General features: G+C 38.8%; 1 long non-coding RNA gene across 1 annotated transcript in view; it reads left to right on the top strand.

Moving 5' to 3' along the window:
• The window catches only part of LOC147830328 (uncharacterized), a 30,736-nt gene extending 16,578 nt beyond the window's left edge, over positions 1–14,158 (top strand). The window contains exon 3 of the long non-coding RNA XR_015451804.1: positions 9,363–14,158. This is a non-coding gene — a long non-coding RNA (uncharacterized LOC147830328). The remainder of the gene's footprint in view (positions 1–9,362) is intronic.
• The last annotated feature ends 278 nt before the right edge of the window (positions 14,159–14,436 follow it).

Here is a 14,436-nt window from a genome sequence, read left to right as displayed (position 1 = left end):
CTACAAATGAGTCAGCTGCAAGTGAGGTGCCAGACTCTGCTCACACCTGGGTGTTCTGGGTACTTGAAGCCAAGGTGGGGAATGCAGAAAGACAGGTCGCAATTTGATTAGCTTGGGATTCTGAGCCCAAGGGGGGTCTTTAATTAAAAAATATATTTATTCGGTCTTTCAATGGCTTTGTATTCATTGGTATATGTTTGCAATACACAATAATTACATTCATCTGGAGGAACTGGTACAAATCTATATCTCATGTATTGATCATCTTTTCCCCTCTTTCCTCCCTCCCTATTTTCCCTTTTCTCCTCTTTCCGTCATCCCTCTCCCCATCTCCCAAAGTCTGCCCCTGCTTCCTACCCTCTCTCCTTTCTTTCACTCTTTATACTTTGGGTTCCAAATGCTTTAATCCATTCTTAAAAGAAGCATAGCTATACTCAATTTACTGACCTTATCCCTAAAAATATTAAACCACACCAGGCCATCATTTCTGTCCTTTTTCCCATTACCAACCCACCAAAGAGTCCCTTAGACATCTTTTTCCTTGATCACCTTCCTGTTTCCCTGAAGTTTTGATAGGATAGAAACACTGAGGGTCTGATCATGCTTGACAGCCCTTCCAAGGGCCACAAGCCATTGTAATAATTCTTTGCTGCCTAAAATTCACTTTTCTCCCGTTGGATGCACTATCAGCCCTATTGAGGATACTTGGGCTACATTTAATCTCAAAATCATTTGATTTGTCATTGGAAGTATCACTGTCAAAAACTTAAAGAGCTTAAAAACTTTGTTCCACATATTTTTAAAGTTTATTTTATAGTATTTTTTAGGAACAATAGGAAGTAAATTAAAATTATCTTCCACATAGATTAATCACTTTATATATATATATATGTATATATATATATACATATATATGTATATATATATACATACACACTAGCTTTTTCCATAAATGTATTCATAAAATTTATTTAAACAATATTGAGTTTATAAATTTGCTTTTTTACTTATACTTGGGATACTTTTCAATATCACTACATAAGTTTTTATGACTTCCTTTTTATGGATGCATAACATTTCCTCATAAGTATCAAATTTAAAGGGCCAGTTTCATTGGCTGTTTGGGCTTGGGCTAATTTCGATGTGTCCCTTATTAGGAAATCTGCTGAGAACAGACAAAATTCATCTTCCATTACTTTTGGGGAGCATTCAGATTACAAAATGTTAATATAGGGCAGGGGATTTAGCTCAGTGGTTCCGCCACCTGCCTCGCAAGCGCAAGGACCGGAGTTCGATCCCGTACCAAAAAACAAACAAACAACAACAATAACAAAAAAAATGTTAATACTTGTTTTTTTTGCCTTTTTCATGAAACCATACCAGCATTTAAATAGCCCATTATCAAATGAAACACCTTATAGATTAAACAAAGCAAATTACTGTGGGTCTTTTGTTGTGTCTGCACACAGGCACACACCCAGCTTAGACCTTAATTTATTCAGCTTAAAACAATGTATTCCTAAATGCTACTCTAAGAACTTGTACTTACTACCCTTCCCACAAAACAGAGAAACCTCTCAGAGGAGCCCCACCCTTCCTTCTGTGAGGTCTCTTACATCTTGCATTCATTTAACACTGCTGCCCTGGGTATACCAGAAGACTCACATGTACACCTGTTCTAGCTCCTGTGGGAGCACCTAAAATAGTGTTCCTGGAATGTTCAAGTCAGCTTGATAAATTACTATTAGCACTTTCTCTTGGAGTCCTCTCTCCCCTGCTTTGTATGTTGTTAGACACGGTTCTGGGTGCAGTCAGTCAGTCTCTCCCTACATCTGTGTCTTGATGGTTGATTTTCCACCCTCTTCAGGCAAACATCTCCTAAACATTTCACCAAAGAGGCAGCAAGTCTCACCCAAACTCCCAGGATACCACCCCCTGGCCCTACATGCTTAGAAAATAGTTTGAAAACAATACAACTGCCAATAGACAAGTGTTTTTTTATTGCTCAGCACTCATTTTCTCTCTAGATATTTATAGACTTCCATTCAAACATGAATACTAGGAATATTAAACTAGATGGCTGCAATTTGTCCATTAAGACATCATTGATGGTCACACATGCTATAATTAAATTGTACTGTCATTGTGTTAACTGTGTGCCAAACTAATAATATTTAGCTGCTAAATAAAATCTGCCTGGGTATTTCCCGTGATTTTCACAGGACCAGTCAAAATCATCCTGGGTTTTAAATCCTATTGGATATGATTGTTAATGTGACAGTTGACCATACATTTGCAATAACATCCTTTGATAAACTATTACTTGTCAATATGGTTGTTTGCTTTCCTTCTGGATGAGGCATACCAAAGAGGAAATATTTCCTTAATGAGAATATCCATTGGCTTCATAATTGTAGGAAACATTTGCATCATTTCCATCCAAGTGCTCAGGACTCAGTACCAATGTCTTAGTTACTTTCTTAGTGCTGGGACACAATACCCAAAACCTACAAGCTAAAGGAGGAAAGTTTTTTTTACATCACAGTCTGTAGAGGTTTCAGTCCATGGTTGGCTGGTTCCAAGGCAGGGTGGCATGGCAGAGGGGCACAGCAGAGGAGAAACAGTCCATGTCAGGGCAGGCAGGAAGCAGGCAGCCTTCCTCTTGCTTTCCCTTTTTATTCCATCCAGGTTAAAGCCTATTAGTTGTTGCCACCCACACCCAGAGTAGGTTTTCCCTCTTCGGGAAATCCATCCCTCACACCCAAAATTATGATAAACCAATCAGTGGATTAATCCAATATCACACAACCAATATTCAGCAACTCCCAAAAGCCCCAGCTATGACTATATGAGGCTTTAGGGGAATATAAGCCATAACAACCAAGAGCCTTGGCAGCCTAGCACCCTGAGAACCCAGAAACACTAAAGTAGATAAGCAATTGCTGCCTGCAATTGAGGCAGGAAATATTAATATTATGTTATTGTATATTGATTACTGTGAACCTTCCTGCCATCTCCCCTGATATGGAAAGGGACAACCAGGTAACTTTTAAGAAGAGCCCATCAGAGTCACCAGTTTTGATCTTTGTGTTAGCCTCTGTGGGGGGGGTTTTAATGTGTAAAAGATGTATACATAAATGGTGTTACATATTGAGTGTCTATGTCCTCCTTAAATTCGTATGTTGAAGCACCAATAACCAGGGTGACTTTATTTGGAGAAAAGACCTCTACAAAGGTCATTAATTTTAAATGAGATGATATGAATGGAGCCCTGATTCAATATGATTTGTGTCTATCATGGTTTGGATTTTTAAAAGTCCTCCAAAAAACTCATATGTTCAGAGGTGGAGCTATCGGAAGGTGATTAGACCATAAGGACACCAAATTCATCAGCAGCTTAATCCATTAAATGAATTCACAGCAGAATTTGGTGTTGAGAGTGGGGTCTAGGTGGAAGAAGTGGATCATCAGGAGCATGTCTTTAATGAGTATATCCTGTCCCCAGTCTCTGTCTCTCTGTCTCTGTCTCTGTGTCTCTGTCTGTCTCTCTCTGTGTCTCTCTTTCTCTCTCTCTTTTTCTTTCCATCTCTTCCTGCTTTCTAGTTACCAAGAAGTGAGTGAGCAGCTTTCCATTCCACCATAATGTTTCTGTCCTGGAGCAAGCCAACCTTACCAAAATAAACCTCTTTCCCCTTTATGTTGTGTATATCAGGTATTTTTCCCAGCAATGGAAAAGGGACTAACAAAGTGCCTTAATCACAAGAGACTGGAGGGAGCTCATTTATTTGCTCTCTTCACCACGAGAGATGTAACAGGAAGGCAGCAGGCCACAAGCTAGGAAGAACCTAACCAGGGTCCAAATTGGCCAACATCTGGCTTTGGACTTGTAAGAAAACAAATTATCTTAGTCATCTCAGACTGCTATAATAGAAGTCCTCAGACCAGTGGGGTCCTGCTTCTTTGTTTGCAAATGACACCTTCTCTCTGTATCCTCACATAGCAGAAGGAAACATTGTCTGTCTTCTGTCTTTTCTTGTTAAGAAAAGAGCTCTATTTTCATGACTTACTTACCTACCAAAGGTCTCACTCCAAATACCATCACTTCAGAAATTAAGGCTTCAACTTATGAATTGGGATGGGAGGGGCACAAACTTTCAGTGAATATCAGTAACTCTCTATTTCTCACTTAGTTCTCTATGGATGTGTGGAAGCATGGGGGATTTCAAAAGAATGAGTAGCTGAAGAATGCTAGATGAGCCAGGTCAAAGGAAAGCATGGAGTTTCCATAGAACTTCCCTCACACTCCCAGCTCTCCAATGGCAGAACACAGCCCAGAGGAAGCCCTCAAGAAGCATCACTCAGGCAGCATGGAAGATGTAATTTGTCTGCTGCCGTATTGGGAAAGGCATCTCTGCCTGTAGACATCATAGGAACAGAGAGAGCAGGCTGGACTGCAATCTTTGAGTACATTCTCCATTTTCCTAATAATGATACAACTCAGACTATACTTTCAGGGATCATTTCTATACCTCATTACTAATAACAATACAACTTACCCTGCTTTCAGATGCACAATAAAAATGTAGCCAACAGCTTCAAGGAAGATGCCTCTCTTGCCTTTTTAAATGTAAGAATTGTCCATTCTGGGGGGAGGGGAGTACAATCATTTTGTCTTCTTCACATTGAATGCGATAAAGGAATTGCCCACCCCTCACTGTTTGAGACACAGACCTTTAGATATTCAGGAGTGGGTTGAAAGGGGCAGTAGATGAGCCCTAGCACCAAGTTGCTTCAGCAGGTGAAATCCAAACATATTGAACTCTTTCATGTTGCTAAAGATGGCCCAAGACCATGAGCTTCAGCATTTGCTCCAAAAACAATGTCTTCCACTTTTGCAACGTTCTCTCTACAGATCCTGATATCCAAAATGCCACCTCGTTCCCTACACAGTTAGAAAGGCAACATATTAACCAGTTGAAAAAGAGGGGGAAAAAAGACAAAATAGATATACGTTGAGGTCCAGAGCCCAGAGCTCAGGCTCTGATGTGAGACAGAGACCAGGAGGGTGCAGGGTGCGGCAGCTCTGGTTCAGGTTGAGCACCTCCTGTCAGGCTGTGAAGGCTGTGATCCCCCATTCGGGCGGAGGCAGCCAGGGCTGCTCAGGGCTCACAGCCATCCACTCCTCCCAGTTGGGCTCATTTACAGAGAGCATCTCCAAGACTCAGTCATGGGGAAAGGGGAAGTGCAGAGTGACAACCCCAACACACAGCCAGTTTTCTCCAGCCTGGGTCAGACCTGTCAGCCTCCTGGCCGCCCTTCCTTCGAGAGGAAAGTGATTGAACTCCCCTATGGGATGGGCTGCAGGCCTGCAGGCAGCCCCCCTACATACCTCCCCATCCTGTTTGTTTCGATTGCCATGTATGGCTCCTGCAGGTGTGGGTGATTTAGGTTAAATGGGTCTCCAGTGGCCCAAGGCTCCCAGCAAAGGCCAGACCACAACAATCAGCAGGCTAGTTATTTACCATAACCATATACAAAACCACAAGCATCAGGGTTCCCTCAACTACATCAGGGACATTGTATATCTCTTTATTAAAGCCTGTCAGGGTTTCTTATGGCACAGCTTGCTCTTGAATCCCAACTAAACCAGGCTTCTGGTGCCAAAACCCAAACAACACACGCATGCATGCTCATGCAGCCAGGCAGAACCACGCACAACCCAGAAGGCAACCCAGTGGTGGGGAGGAAGAGCCCTCCCTCAGCCATCTCTCCTTTCACTTTCCCTTTGAATTGATTTTTAACTACACTTGAGTATCCAGGCTCACAGTGATAGATGGCTGTAAAATATTTTAATCATTCATAAATAAAGTATTTATCATGTGTGACTTATCCGGTCTCCTTCACGTTAATGAACACAGCATACGTCAGGGTAATCCATTACTATCAATCACAGGTTTCAAAGTAGGCAACGTATAAACTTAGAAGCTTTGTGCTGTCCCTTCTAAACCTCTTTTGACTAACATCATGCTTTGCTGCTGTTCTTATCTGTGTTGCTTATTTTTACTTGTCTTATCCCCAGACATTTTTCTCAAAGCAATTGTACAGTCTATCACATTGATGTCATTTCAAGTTCTAATGCCCATTGGTTAAGAAAACACATAATGTGGAATTTCAAGCTTTCAAAAAAATCACTGCTGTAAGACAGGTCAGATGAAGGATGTAGAAATGATATCCAAGGCAGTGGTGAAGGTGAGTGTTAGTACTACGGGGTCTTGCTTCCTCTTCTAAATCACGGTGGTGCTGTCCAAGTTGGAATTTGACTGTGGGGTCACCAACTCATCCAGATTTGCCTAGAACTTTCGAGTCTTAGCACAGCAGTCTTCATATTCTGAGAATTCCCTGGACAAATCTGCCTGCCTGTCACCCCACTGGGAAAAACAAAGTCTTTAGTTTCATCACATGTCTTTAAAATTTCATGGACCTAATGGTATGAATTAGATGGAAAGGCTTCCCCTTGGTCCAAAACAAGCCTGTCTGTCCCAAAGGCAAACTCTTCCCCTTTGATGCTTCCTGTCTGTCACCACCACCAGATTTTATTTGGAAACAGCCCCCAAAGTTGTTGGTGACAAAGGTGGAAAAACTAAAAGAAGAGAAATAAAAGAAGAAAAGAGATGAGTGAAAGTTATCTATATTTCCCAAAATGACTTGGTTCTGGGCTCATTATGGGGAAACCTTTCCTCTGTTTCTAATTGTATCTCTCTAAAAAATTCATTAATTTCTCCTTGCTTGCTAACTAATTTAAGTAGGTGAATAAGGAAGAACTTAAGAGATACAACTGATTTCAAGTGATGGCTTTATGTGGACATCCTCCTTTGCCATCAAGAAACAGTCCTCAACCCTGACTGTGTGTGAGTCTCAATATTTAAAATCCCCAAAGCCCAGGCCACGTGTCATGAAGCAAAGTCAGACTCTTGAGGTGGAACCCAGACATCCATCGGGGTTGGTGAAAACTCCTGAAGTGATCCCAGCATACAGTCATCATTGAGAACCGCTGGGCTAGTACAGAGATCCACAGCATCTCCCTTGCAGAAATCCCTCAAAATACTCTGAGACATCACACATCTCTTTATTAAAGCCTCCCAGAGCATGCACAGTCTGTAAACTGCAAGACTATGCATACAATGAAGTAATTCCTGAGTATTATCTTTTGTCAGGGCTTGGCTTGCCATGTTTGCATGATGAGGAGGGATGTCACTAGGACATGCAGAGTGATAATCCCAACATGCAGAAAGTTCTGAGGTCTCTCTCAACTGAGAGATGGCTGTAGATCCGCAGTGGCAACTCTTCCACCTGTTTGCTTGGGGTGCAAGGTGCAACTAGCTAGGGAAATAGGTCTCAATTTTACACAGTATGTTCTATGGTCTTCTTTTTATTTGGAAGAAGATGGTGGTATGATAGTGAAAGTTTATGTGGAGCAAATAAATGAGTATAAAAAAGATAACAAATGCCAGAAATGGCACAAAATGAAAAAAGTAACGTGATGCTTTTATTAATGAAATGTCTGTGTGGCATCATGGTATGTTTAGTAACTGTGTATGCCACACTGTGAAGCATATTCCTGATTGAAAGCACATCTGTTTTCACTGGGCCCTGGGGAGAAATAAATCTTCCACTTAAGATTTTTTAAAAAAAATAATGAAGCAAATGCACATATAGAATAGTGCAAAAGTCAAGTTTATAGTTCAATACACTTTCTCAAAACAAACATCCTCATGTAATAACCTCCCAAATCAGTAGATGGCGTCTTCCTAGGTCTCCCAAACCCCCAGCTTCTGGCTTCCTTGCACTATTGTCTGCCCTGAATGTAACCATTATCCAGATGGATCACCACATATAAGCTCCTCTATCTTGAACTTCATAAAATTGTACCACTTCGTGTTGAGCCTCTTTTGTCCACATTGTTCTTTATGATCTTCATTCATCACAAACTTTCCATAGCAGCAGTTAATTCATTTTCATTTTATATAGCATGCTATTGTATGGATAATGCTACAGTTTATTTATATATTCCATTCCAAATCTAGTTTTACAAATCGTGCTCCTAAAGACATTCATGCACAGGTCTTTTGGTGCATATGAGTATTTTGTTTGTTTGTTTAAGTTTCTGTCCAGTGAAACTCCATTCTGCATGTACAGAAGTTGTTCATGTCACATTTAGGGCAAGGCCCAGATTTTAACTATCTTGTAGGTAAAGCTTTTAAATGTTAAAGCCCCCAAAATTAAGAAGTGGAAAAAATGCTCTAATCCTTAGGCCTTCTGAGGCTACAATGTTTGAATGGACCTTAAAATGGAATTATCCTCCCTTAATTGGATGAGGAAACTGAGGCCCAGAGAAATGAATTGACTCACCCAAGGTCGCATAGGACAGAGCAGCTGAACTGCACCACACACCTTTGTGACTCGTACTTGGCCTCCTTCTAGACTATGACACCGTCTACCTTTTGAGATTTAAAATGATAAATTCTAGAATGTGCCAACTTAAGTCATACTGTGAAAGAGAAGAACCTATTTCTTATCCTTTCAGAATTTCTACACTGACAAAGAATTCACAAATCTCTCCACCTGCCTTTGCCCTCACCCAACCTACTTCCCACTGACTCCCAACTGACCTTGGCCTACTTTCCATCGGGTGTTCTGAGGTGATACCATGGTCTTTGTATCTGCACATCTGATCCTTCATGTTCTTCTTAAAGTATTAGATTCTCATTGTTCTTGGAATAAGGAATCAAATCCTTACGGTGTCCTAAAAAGCCCGAAGAGCCTGGTTCTTCCCATTTCTCTCTTTGGAGCTCTCTCTTCCTGTGCTTCACTACCTTTGATCCTTTGATGATACCTACAGCAAACCCTGCCTTATAACGCCTTCCTTTCCTTAGACTTTAATGATGTCCCTGAGAGACTCTTCCCAACTTCTTGACTTGCAGCATGTTCCTTTGTTACCAGGAACCTCTCCTTGGCAGCACCCATCATAGTTGTGATTCTACGTTTACCTATGTGGTCTGTCCTTTGACTTATATTTGTCTCCCTTATTAAATTCCACTGAAGGTACAGTCACATGAAATTTGCTCATAGTATCAGGCCCTCAGTAAATAGCTCCTTGAAGAAAAAAACAATGTGTGAAATGATTGCTTTCTAGTACTTTCCGTTTCATTATTGATATTGGATTAGCCACCAAAAACAAATCTGTTGCATTTATCAGAATTGTACAAATATGTAACACAGCACTATTTATTTAAATATCTATAGCTATCACTTTGGATAAAGATACAGAAGACAGACTAATAACATTTCTGTTACATTTTCAGGTAACAAAAAGTTTGGAAGAACCGCTGCTTAGAAGATTTCGCATTAGATGAATTGGAATGATTAAATAAACATAAAATCTTATACTGGAATCCAAGCAACCTAAACACACCCTAGATATATTAACATCCAATGCTGAATTCCGAAAGAGAAATGATCATGGTGCATTGAGAGAACTTGTAGCTGGAAGCAATTCAGTGTGGGCCTGACCTCACCACAGGACTGCACCTGCTGTCACCTAGTGCAAAATTATAAGGTCTCCAAATAAGAACCTCTTCCTGAGTGTCTATTTTATAAGGAGCTACTAGACTTAAGGCATCACACAATGAACTCACTTTAGTTTTTAGAGACTTTTCAATTTCATTCGAGGGAACTTTTTATGTCACCAACAAAAGATTTAGGCATTTTTCAGTATAAATATCAAAAATTATGTCATGACCTGCATTTAAAATAACTATCAGTCTGTCATTCTGAACACACTTTTCCCCACAATGACCCTGGCGAATCTCAGGGTTCCTGACCTACCACAACCTGGGACGTAACCTGGCTGATTCTCTGACCTAAGAGGCATTGAGTTCTCACCTACTTATCTCTTGATAGATTTCTCTGCAATTGGTGTCAGCTACTGACTAACACACACCACAACCCATAACCTCTAAGCCACCACTGATTATACTGAACTTTCACCTTGATTCATGAAAACACAAACGAAAAAGAAAACATTTAAAACAGATTATAGGCATTTAACCTCTAATGTAAGCAGTAATATAATAGCTTCTTGAAAATCTGCTTTTGTTCTATCCTGGATTTCATTAATGTAGTCTCCTACTTGACAAGGGTAGACAGATATTTCCAGTTATTCTATGAATTTTGTACATGAAGCTTGTAACAGTCTAAGTTTGGGCACCCTGTTCCACTGCCAAAAAGTAAAGAGACAACATCTATTTTATACAAGGACTCACATACTTAATCCTGGCCAGTCTCCAAGAAGTTAGAATTTTGTTCATAGTGGTTACTTCTGTCTCTATTTTCGATATTCCCCATTGGGTTGAACATGACTAATTTCCTTTTCTCCATATCCCAGAGTGTGGACAAAATAGGCAAATGAGGTTTGAAAATAAAGTGATACTAGAAATAGAATCCAAGAAGGAAATTCTATGATAAATTTACTTGAACCATTAAAAAGTATGTTTCAATTTTAACTACACATTCTCTCCAGGTAAAATTGAGGGAATTAGATTTAGTGTCATTACACTGGCAAAGGGGACATATTTGGTAATTGTTTAGGAATAGAAGACAGTCTCCTTCCTACAAATCTCCGAAAATATTGTCAAGCATGAGGAAAATCAAACCAAAACAATGTTGCAAAGATATCTTAGTGTTGTGATTGCTTAAAAAATATATACACTGCATTCATTATTCAGAATTGTGTCTGTTCCATTCGAATGCCATCCAATTAGATTTTCTTCCTGACAGAAGTTGGTTCCATATAATAAATTCATTAAATTCTGTCAACATTTAGAAGACAAGACTTGCAAAATCTTGCTCAGCAGTCCCACTACACCTCTCCCATCCTCAAGTAGAAAAGAGAACATCAACAACAAATGCAAAGCCAAGAATCTTTCTTATAAGAAAAAGAAGTTAATGTTCAAAGAGTCAGAGAGATTAATATTTTCTACTCTTTTGTGGACAGTTTCACATCCCTGGGGACTCATTTTCAAACTGGGAAAAAATGAAAAGATGAAAGAGTCCACAAGTGTGCAGTGTAATTAGTCTAGCTATGCTGCATTGGGACATTAAAGGTCAATAATTATTGTTGGGTGGAGCGTGTCTTCCTAGATGTCAAAGCATGAAGACTGTGTCCATGGCGAGGGTACAGTCATGACGTTTATGAGAGCACCAAGTGGCAAAGAGCACATAGAAAGCATGCTAGCTGTTTGTTTTCTACCAGTGTACATTACTGCATAGTTTAAAATGAACCTCTTTTTGTTTCTAGTGAAGAGATTTCTTGAGATTAACATAAAATGTATATAAGATCCATTGCTATTTTCACCAGGCTTTAGATTTGAACTTTGAACTGAAGTCTGGAAGCTCAAACTTGGCTCAGTATATTTCTTCCTTTCCCTCCTCCATGAATCTCCTATTGCTCTGTTTCTCTTCTCAAATTATGTTTTTTACTATAAACCATCTGATCTCTATCATGAGTGCCTCTATCTCGGATGCCTCTCTAAATGCTGATTTCTACACTCTGAGGGAGGGTGACAAACAGTTTTTGAATGGAAGGAGCAAAAATATATCACTCTTTTCATGTGTAAACCACAGATATGAAAATAGTACATACTGATAGTGGATTTGCAGTAGTGTAATTTCATGGAGCAAAGAGATCAAGTTATCTGGTTTTCTTTTGCTGGTGCTGGGGATCTAGATTAGTTTTTTAATTAATCTAATCTCCTTTTTAAAAAAATCTAATCTCCTTAAATCAGTTAATCAGAGTTTGTTCTTAAAAAGTAAACAAGATTGATAAATTCTTACTCAAATTTCCCAAAAAGAGAGAAGACTCAAATTAATTAAGTTAGAGATGAAAAATGTGCAATTACAACAGGTACCATATAAATCCAGAGGATTTTAGAAACTATTTTAAAAATTTATATTTCAGTAACTGGAAAATCTAGAAGAAATATAGACACACATGACTTTCCAAAATAGATTTGAAAAATCTAAACGGAACAATTGCAAGCAGTGAGATTGAAATAGTGATAAAACATTTCCCAGCTAAGAAAAATTTTACTAGATCTTTATAGAAGTCTAACACCAATGCTCCTCAAACATAGAAAGAGAAGGAATGCTTCCAAATTCTTTCTATGAAGCCAGCATTACTCTGATTCCAAAAGCAGGTAAGAATGTAACTTGAAAAAGAAAACTATAGACAAATATACTTAGTGAATATAGATGCAAAAATCCTCAATAAAATTCCTGGAAACAGAATTCAACAAAAAGTTCACAGGCCAAGACCAGTTGCTTTCACCCTAGGGATGCAAAGATGGTTTGACATACATTGATACACCACATAAATAAAATCAAGGGTAAAAACAACATGATCATCTTGACAGATGCAGAGAAAGCTGTCAACAAATTTTAACATCTCTTCATAATAAAAACTCTGAAGATCCAGGCATAGTATTGCACACCTGTAATCCTAGTGGTCAGGAAGCTGAGGCAGAAGGATCATCAAAAGTTCAAGGCCAGCCTGAACTATATAGTGAGACCCTATCTCAAAAATAACAAAAATAATATAAAACAAACTTCTGAAGAACATAGTTGATAAAAGTCATATGTGACAAATCCACAGACTCATACTGATAAAATCCTTATAGGACAAACCCACAACCAACATAATACTGAATGGGAAATAACTTAAACCATTTCTTCTAAAATCATGAATGAGATTAGGGAGTCTATTTGCACCACTCTTGTATAATACAGTATTTGAAATTTGAACCAGAGAAATTAGGTAAGAGAAAGTAAAGGGGATACAAATAGAAAAGGAAGGAGTCAAATTATCCCTATTTGCTGATGATATAATCTTTTATATAGAAGACTCTAAAAACTTCACCAAAAGGCTCTTAGATAAAAATATTCAGCACAGGGGCAGGATACAAAATCCACCTTGAAAAATCAGTAGCTTTTCTATAGACCAATAATGAGCCCACCAAGAAAAAAACAAAGAAAACAATTTCATTCATAATGGCTTCAAAAAATAATAATAATAAAAAACTGCTGGGGATTTAGCTCAGTGGTTCTACCAGCTGCCTCGCAAGTGCAGGGACCTGAGTTTGATCCCTGGTACCAAAACAAAACAACAAAATAGTACAAAAAATAATAATAAATACCTAGGAATCAACCTAACCTAAAAGTAAAATATCTCTACAATGAAAATTATAGAACACTGAAGGGAGAAACTGAAGGAGCCATTAGAAAATGGAAAGTCCTCCCTTGTTCATGGATTGGCAGAATATTATTAAAATGACCGTAGTAACAAAGGCAATCTATAGATTCAATGTGATCCCTATCAAAGTGCCAACATTCTTCAAAGAACTGGAATAGACAATCCTAAAATTCATATGGAAGTACAACAGAACCAGAATAGCCATCAAAGCAATCCTGAGCAACAAGAGCAAGGCTGGAGGCATCATAATCCCAGGTTTCAAATTATGCTACAAAGCTACAGTAACAAAAACAATATGGTACTGGTACAAAAGCAGACAGGTAGACCAAGGCAATAGAACACAAGAGATAGAAACAATTTAAGTACCTACAGTTTGATTTTTGACAAAGAGGCCAAAACATGTGTTGGAGAAAAGACAGCTTCATTAACAAATGGTGCCAGGAAAACTAGATATCCACACCCAGAAGACTGAAACTAGGTACTTATTGCTTCCCTTTAATAAAATCAGGTGAAAATGGATCAAAGTCTTAAACATTACACTGCAAACCTTGAAACTGCTAGAAGAAAATACAGGAGAAATATGTGAAGCCACAAACACCAGCAAAGACTTCCTAACCGGCACCCCAATAGCACAGAAAATCATATCAAGAAGCAACAAATGGCACTGCATCAAATTAAAAACCTTCTGCCCAGAAAATGAAACAATCCAACAATCGACTGACAGGATAGGAGAAAATCTTTCCCAGATCCTCTTCTGATAGAGAAATAATATCTGGAGTATATAAAGAAATTTAAAAACCTAGCACCAATAAAATCAAATAACCCAGTCATTAAATGGGAAAATGAATTGAACAGAGCATTTTCCAAAGAAGTACAATTGGTCAGTAAGTGTATGAAAAACTGTTCAACATCATGAGCCATTAAGGAAAATAAAACTACACTGAGATGCCATCTCATCCCTGTCAGAGTGGCTATCATCAAGAATACAAAACATAAAACATGCTGACAAAGTTGTGGGCAAAAAGGAACCCTCTCTACCAGTGGTGGGAATGGAAAGTAGTGCAACCACTAGAAAATCAGTATGGAGATTTCTCGAAAAAACTAAACATAGGTATACCATTTGATCCAGC

Source organism: Heterocephalus glaber, unplaced genomic scaffold (genome assembly GCF_053883595.1).
Source record: "Heterocephalus glaber isolate CG9 unplaced genomic scaffold, H.glaber_assembly_v1.0 deba00000122, whole genome shotgun sequence".
In the NCBI taxonomy this organism is placed as follows: Eukaryota; Metazoa; Chordata; class Mammalia; order Rodentia; family Bathyergidae; genus Heterocephalus; species Heterocephalus glaber.
This window is presented reverse-complemented; position numbering and strand designations above follow the sequence as displayed.